Here is an 8,234-nt window from a genome sequence, read left to right on the forward strand (position 1 = left end):
CGTCATGAGTAGGACTTTGTGTTTTTGTCACAAATAACATGTCTATGGATATTCTGTAATGCTAGAAAAAAAATATTTTGTTCGCCAGTCCGCATCGATTTCCTCTGACTCTTAAGGGACCTGGTTTGCCTGTGATATCTGGTAAAACTCTAGCTGGAGGACTGTTTCAGTGTCACTCCTCCCACTTGAACATTTCACTGTTTTGCTTCCTAATTCTTATCAGTGTCTTTGGTTTTAATTTTTTTCCCTTCCCTTCAGTGTTTTATGTTAAAGAATAAAAATGAACGTGCTGGAAAAGTTCCAGCACTTGACCTCAGTTGGCCTGGAAAAAAACAGTTGTGATCAATAATTGCCAGAAAAAAAAGTGGAAAGAAAAATGAAACTATGAGAATGTATGATTTGATTTAATTTCCAGGCATATGATTAAAATATATTTGCACCAAACACTGTTTTCTCTGTTTTTCATTCACTCCTTCAATGGAGTATTCAGTGGCAATAGTTTCACTAACAAAGGGAAAACCACCTAAAAGGTGTGTGTTACATAACACAATATATCATTAAAAATGTACAAATATACAGTATACAAACTTCAGTAGTGCTAGTAAGAGGTTAATTCATAAGAATACTAAAAAGAGGCATTGCTTTCGTAAACAACTGTTTTAAAGGTGCCATATAAATAAAGTTATTATCTTGCAAAAAGAAAAATGTTCCCTGATGCAGTCATTCTGCATTTAATGCCTGTATGACATAAAGGTGTGAGAAAGAAGAAGAAGCTGCTCCATAAAATGAGCTTTATTTTCACTGTTGTGGTTTTGGGAGAGAGATTATCATGTTAACTCATGTTTTTGGACTGCCTTTGACCCCGGGTCTTCAACAGGGGGTCTTTACTGCAGGGGAGGCACCAAATTACTTCTTGACAATTAAATGAAAGTTTTAAATTTTTGCCCCCCAAAATCAAAATTAGGCTGAAAATAAACATTAACATGAATTCACCACATTAGATATATTCATAAAACCCATCCAATTTACAGTACACAACATTAATTATGCTAACTGTTGCGCAACTATGTAAATTAGCTAACACTTAAATTACTATGTGGCACCTTTTTTTCACATAATGACAAATTAGCTGTACTTTTACCATTACATCAAGTTAAGGGACATTACTGTGAGTCACAAAAGATCATTTTATAACTTTCTCAAGCAAGAGTCTCTGACACACCATCCACCTCAGAAAACACCAGCAAAAAGTGCAGAGGGTGAGGCTGAAGCACCGAGCCATGCGACAACTGCTGCTGGCATAGCAACTACAAGCAAGTGCAAATGAGGGAAACCTGAAAATATTCTGAGAATTATCTCAAGTGAAACTTAGGTGGACCCTGCTCCATCTCTCTTTCAGCAAAGGGTTTTTTTGGCCTGAAAAACGTTGTCTTAGACCATGAGAAAAACATGCATGAATTTTGAAAAACCGGCCTAGTTTTTACAATGAAATTCAGCAGGTGGATTTCTGAGTAAGTAAAGAGGTGTGGGACTAATGCACCTCTGATGTGGGTGTGTTAGTAGGAGTGCGTGGGATGCCTCTGCAGGGTGTGAGTGTGTTTAGGTTTACTTGTGTATTTGCATTGTCATAAGTGTGAATAATTGCACAGGTGTGTTTGTTACTCAAACACGATCAACTATGCAAATGATTCATCCCATCCCCATTTTAACCTCAAAGTCACAGATACATTTAATTAAATGTATTAAATGCCTCCAACTCATATAGGATCTTAGTGTCTTATACTGCATGCTGCTTTCTGTCTGTCATCACATTCCTATACATACATACCTTTGTCTCTCCAGAGACACAGAAATGTGCTCTGCCTGGATGGACTCAAGACATTTGATGAGGTGAAGATAAATGCTTATCTGCAGGTTGAAACCAGAGATAATTAAAAAAAAATTTTAAAAATCTTATTATTTTTTGTTTTATGTTGTTGCTTTAAAAACCTGAAAAATAGTTTACTCTGTAAATTTACCTGATTGAATTATCTAATTGACGGTATAATAGCTTTTGTGAAGAGTAACCAAATAAACAAAATGTCAAAAAAAAAAAAAAGAGATAAGACACGGTGCCACTAACAGTCTTCTCTGTGGTTTTACATTACTGTTCATCAGTTTATTCACATTCCTGTATTTCTTATTGTGAGATGAAAAGATGAAAGAAGTTACAGCTTTTTACAGCCAGGAAAATCATTTTCATTTACTTGCAGACACATTTATTTTACAGTACGGACTTGTGCAGGTGAAAAAGTCCAAAGTACAGAACTGCCGTCAAAGCTTTGTAAGACTGACTTTGTAAACCAGACAATCATGCTGTGTTTGTCTGCTGTGCGTCGTTGAGTGAAAGAGACTGACACACCCTCACTGTGTTGCCACCTTTGTTATTTCTTCTCACTTCAACTGTTAGGAATTTAAACACATGCCGATAATTCCTTGCCATTTTTTCATGTTGTTGTAAACTATGGAAATGGATGTTATTGTTACCTTTTAAATCCCATTTAGCTTTGACCTTTCTGACCTTTAACACCCTGAAGGACCAGGGCTCGGACTCACATCTAGATTTACAGCAGTGTTTATGAGATGGTTGTCACTTGTTGTATTTCTCTGTAATGTTTTTGGTCTTTCTTTCAAGTCTCAGTCTGTCGGGCTGGTTGGTTCACCAACTATCCCAACAAATATTGCATGAATTACCATTAAATCTTGAACAGACATTTATGGTCCTGAGAGAAACAACTCTGATGACTTTGATGATCTCCTGACAAGGAGTGTAGTACTAAACTGAAAACTGAAAATTAGCAGCACTGTCCCTGTAAAAATAAAATAATAAAAAATAGAATAAATTCTGGGCCTTATGCATAGTTTTTTTTAGGCCCCTGACCTTTTTCTCTTAATCCATGGATCTCTTATATACCTTTTGATTTTTTTTTGCTTAAAAAAGTCAGTTTACTTTTGTAACCCACAGTACAAAAGGGGACTGAAAAGGTAATAAATGAATAAAGTCTTAATCATTTAACCACAGTAATGATAATATGTGAAAAAAACTAAATGTAATAACTAAAAACAACAGTGAATTTAACAGTGTTTAAATGTCACATATAAAATAAATGTGCATTGTTGGTTTTGATGAGCGTTATCCAATGAGATTGTTTAGCCCTCCATCTATCATGTTAGGCTACGTTACGGTGGTGATGGTCATGGATCGATCAAAATCAGTGAAGGACATTTGCCCAAACTGCTCATAGACCAAGTCAGTTTTACAAAGAAGAAATGTACAAATACAGTTATCAAAGGTGTTCTCACTTCAGAACTTTTTCCGTTATCATTGAAAAGGAAAAATCTGTTAAAAGAATTACCTGAGGAAAAAATAAGAAGAATAAGAACTGGGTTTCTCTCTCTCATAATTTCACCTAAAGCCAAAGAACCTCTTTTTAAAATGATAAATAATATTTACCCCTGTAATGACTTTCTAAGGCAAAGATTTAACATCGAGAAAAATAAATGTGTGGTTTGTGATTCCGAAATTGAAACTCTAGAACTACTGATTTTTATTTGTGAACATACAGGATCTTTTTGGGGATCATTTCAAAACTGGATTTCTGAAAATGATTCAGATTTTCCAAAGTTAAAATATGAGCTCATTAAATTTGGTGTTTTAATGGAGGACATAAAAAGGGAAAATATGTCGATTTATGAAAACCAGACTAAAATTTCTTGTCTTTATGAATGAGTTGTTAAATTTCATTTTTTATTAATATTATTTTTTAAAATTTCTTTTGATATTTGTATGTTTTTGTTGTTGTTTATTTTGAGAAATGTCGTTTAGTCTGTAATTTTTACTTGTTAAACCTGTTCATGAATGTAAAAGCCAGTTTTTGATTACGAATAAAGTTTAAAGAAAAAAAATAAATCGGTGAGGGTGTAGGGGTGAAAGGGCAGAGAGTCAAGCTTGGTTGAATGTGAGCGAAAATACGTCATTGAAGTGGTAAGAAATACAGCTAAAAACAACAGAGAACTCTGTTGAAGTTTTTATGTTGTGTTTTCGTGGTTAAGTTGTGTTTCGTGTTGACAATATAAACCAGAGTGTGGATTAAAAAAACAGCGCACGCTGCCTGTCGCAGCGCGTGCACCGCAGCCTGCGACACCTGCGCAGGTGAGTTGACTCAGCCGTTAGCCGTGATGCTAATTTACGTGTGCTAGAAACGTTAGCAGCTAAAGTCCGCTAGCTTCAGTGCTAAATCGATTATGCCAGTGCTGTTGGCCACTGGAAAGTATGACATTTAATAATTACAAATGATAATAATAATAATACTGCCAATAAGCAGTACGTACTGTTTTGTTGGTAGAGAAAGAATACTGTCATTTTTTTTTGTTTTTAGGTACTCTGAATTACCGGCCTAGCTGCTGATTATTTTGCTAGTAAAATTTTACCCTTAGCATAGGCATTTTTTTTTTATAAAGAATTTATGAATATTTTAAATTTTGCAAAATTTACAAAATGTATGCTGTTTGTATTTTATATTATGCACCTTAACTTCAGTAAACGATTGTGCGTTTACTGCAAGTTTAGCTTTTTAAACTAGTTAATAATAATAATAATCTGTATATGTACTGCACTCTTCATACATAAAATGCAGCTCAAAGTGCTTTGCATGAGAGAGTGCTGGAATTTAAAACCTTATGGAGTGTGTGTTTATATATATATATATATATGTGTGTGTGTGTGTGTGTGTGTGTGTGTGTGTGTGTGTATTCACATTTTCCAAGAAATAAGTAAATTTAAAATGCTAGGAAATTTCCCTAGCTTTTTAAATACACTTATGTCTTTACATGATTACATAATTAGGTTTTTTTTTAAAAACAGACATTGTTGTCAGTGTATCAGTTAGCTTTAAGGAACAACTGACTGCTGTTAAAACCTTCATATATTTTGATATTCTCCAACATGGTTACTGTTGACTTATTTCAGCATAAATAAACATGTCAAACCGTGACTGGATTTAAAAAGTCCTAAAAGGGTTTTTGCAGTCTAACAAAGCAATATAACCCTTTGAAACCCTGAGTGACGTAACGTTTCTTGTGTTGCTTTCAGACGCCTTTCACAAGTATTTCAACCTTTGAACCCCAAACAAATTGGTGCAATTTCTTTCAAAGATATGGCGGAAAAGGCAAGTGTACAAGTGCAGCTTTTTAAACTAGTTAACTATAATGATAATAACAACAATAACATTTGTATTGCACCTTTCATACATAAAATGCTGCAGATCAAAGTGCTACATGTGTGAGTGCTAAAATATAAAACCTAACAATGTGTGTGTGTGTGTGTGTGTGTGTGTGTGTGTGTACATATATAAAATTAAATCATTATGCAGCACGTGAATACCATAACTCTGGAAATAAGTTGCAGACAGGCAAGGATGGAAAAAAACTAATAAAAGAAATAGATAGTTGCATTGTTTTTATATGAATGAAATTGTGATATTTGAAACTGAGCGGAACTAAAGGTAACGATCTGACCTAATTTATAGGTCTGTTTTTGTGCGGAGTCCTGCAAAGACTAGCCAAGACTTGGGAGAAAATCTCAGAGCTGTCAGAGGAGGTTTCAGAGAGAACCGTTTTCCAGTACTGAGCCCAGCCTGTGAGAGCCTTCAACCTGCTACCACAGTAGGGAGGCTGTGATCTGAACACCTACATTGAGCGCGGTAGGACTGTACTGTACTTTATTTTTAAGTCTGTTATTTTCTAAGTGAATGAATAAATTTGCATTGAACGTACCTGTTAAACTCATCTTGGGCATTCCACCTGTTTATGACTTTTCTAAGCATTCAGTGCAAACAATTTTTCATATTTTAGTCCTGTTTCTGTCCTCTATTGTCTCCATCCTCTTGGCTCCTGTCACTCCGGGTTTTCTGGGTCTGGTCCAATCTATGCATGTACCTGTAACATCCCTTTTTCTGTACTTAGTGGTCACACATCCTGGTTAGACTTTTTCTTTTTTGAACCCCAAAAATCCCTTTCTCAGGGAAAGAAAGAAATGTGACAGAGTGTGTTGGTGCTCCAGCAGCGTCGTAGTGGGGCAAACCATTTTGCACCTTTAAGGTGTGAGAGGGGCCTCAAAGAGCTTCCACTATTTTTTCATACAAAATTCAGTCTTTCAACTGATTTATTCCACCAATTTAAATGTATTCATGGCACATCTTTCTTAAAAAAAATTGCCAAGGAAACCAAATTTTTGTTTCCAGCTTTTTTCCTCCTTTGACTGGGGCCCTGGGTAATTACTCTGAGTTTTCCCCTCAATACAGCATTCCTGCTCCTGGCGTTTCTTCACTGAAGTTGGCACTTTAATTTTATAGGAAATGTCTCCAGCTGTTGGATGGATGGCACTGACTGTGGTTCAGACAAAAGATTTTATCCTAACTTCCAAACCAATAGGGACAAGAACTCTTTAAAGAAAAGATCATTGGGAATTTTGGCATTTACAGTTCCATGATAACTCACAAAACTCCATCTGCTGAGGATGACCACTGGTTTCGATCAGAAGCTCCTGAACAGCCACTAAAAGGACCTTGCGGTGTGATTTTCTGGGCGACCATGTTAATGTTGTTTGGGCATTTTTAAAGCGTCTATACTGTAGCTTCTCTCAGGTCTGGCCCAAAATATTTTCCCATGAAAAGGAAAAATACCACATAGCATATCTGAGCAGCAGAAAGAGTATCTGTTTTTCAGACAGGTGGACGCACCCAGAGGAAGAGAAAAAGAGACTGTATGACTGGACTGATCAAAAATGCGTGCTCTCTGTGCTGTTCAACACTCGGTTTCCGAGAAAGCTGTCCGGCTGCATTCCTCGCCATGATTCTCTTTTGTTGATATGCTCCAGAGAGACACCCTGATCCTGAATGACTCGCGTGTCTGCACTGTAGATACTACACTCGGGTCTTTGCAATGTATTGAGCCGTCTTTTTATCGTTAACATTGTTATTACATGTGCCTCTACTGTATATAGAGGTATTACATAATGCGCTTCCTTTCTGGCTCAAGACTAGCAGACACTTTTCCATTATTGACAGTATACACTGTGTCTGTGTTTTTAGCACAGAGTTTATCCGTTAGCATGAAGATAGGCGTGAACAGAGCAAGTAAAAATAAAAAGATGACTAAAAAGTTGTAAAGAATAATAATTATAGTAATAAAATGCCTGAATTATGAAATAGAACCCAATCAGATGCCAAATTTAAACATTTTAAATGGAGAAAACAGAAAAATTCCAAAAACATGTTTATGTAAAGTTCCTTTTCCTGTCACTTGATTTCACATCACGAAATAAGTTAATCATTTGAAACTTGAGCAAATTGGCTTGACATGGGAAGAAGGCAATAAGCAACGAAAAAAGAAATTGTAGTAAAAGTAGTCAAAAGTACAAGAAAATTACCTGAGAATTTGTTTTTGTTTTTTAAAAAAAAGAATAACATAACAGCAAAAAAGAAAGTAAAATCATAGAAACAAGGAAATTACATCAAAAAGTGTAAATTATTTTATATATATATATATATATATATATATTTGTTTTTTCAAACTGGATCCTATTCTCCTTTTTTTTTCGTGTGTGTCTAAGTGACTAACAAGAGCACCATTTTTTTTGGTAATTCTAGCGTTTAGTGAGAGCACTGCAGGCCGCAGCAACAACATTGACTGCAATGTAACCACTCGGGGCAATTGTGCACGTCAATTTACGTCCACTAAAATACTTTTTTTAATATACACTTAAATATTTTTTGCCACTGATGGGCTTACATTTTTTTCTGTTTCTGACATTATTAGAAGGATCCCTGTAGAGACATACATTTCTGTAAAAGATCATTTTTTGGGCCTTTAGCCTTTAATGGACAGGACAGTAGACGCTTGAATGGGGGAGAGAGATGGGATGACTTGCAGCAAAGGACTGAGGCTGGAATCAAACCCACGGCTGCTGCAGCGAGGACTCAGCCTCTGTACATGGGGCGCCCACTCTACCAACTGAGCTGCCGGGCACACCAAGATACAATTTTCTGTTAAACAGTAAGATCCTTTTTGTTTTACCAGAGGGGGTCTTGAAATCTCTGTTACCAAACTCACCAAACCCCATTAAAATATACTGTTATCTTAGTGTGTGTAGGGACAGCATATTTTCATATCTTACTGGGTAAATTAAGGGTTAA

The sequence above is a fragment of the Plectropomus leopardus genome, chromosome 4 (genome assembly GCF_008729295.1).
Source record: "Plectropomus leopardus isolate mb chromosome 4, YSFRI_Pleo_2.0, whole genome shotgun sequence".
NCBI lineage: Eukaryota > Metazoa > Chordata > Actinopteri > Perciformes > Serranidae > Plectropomus > Plectropomus leopardus.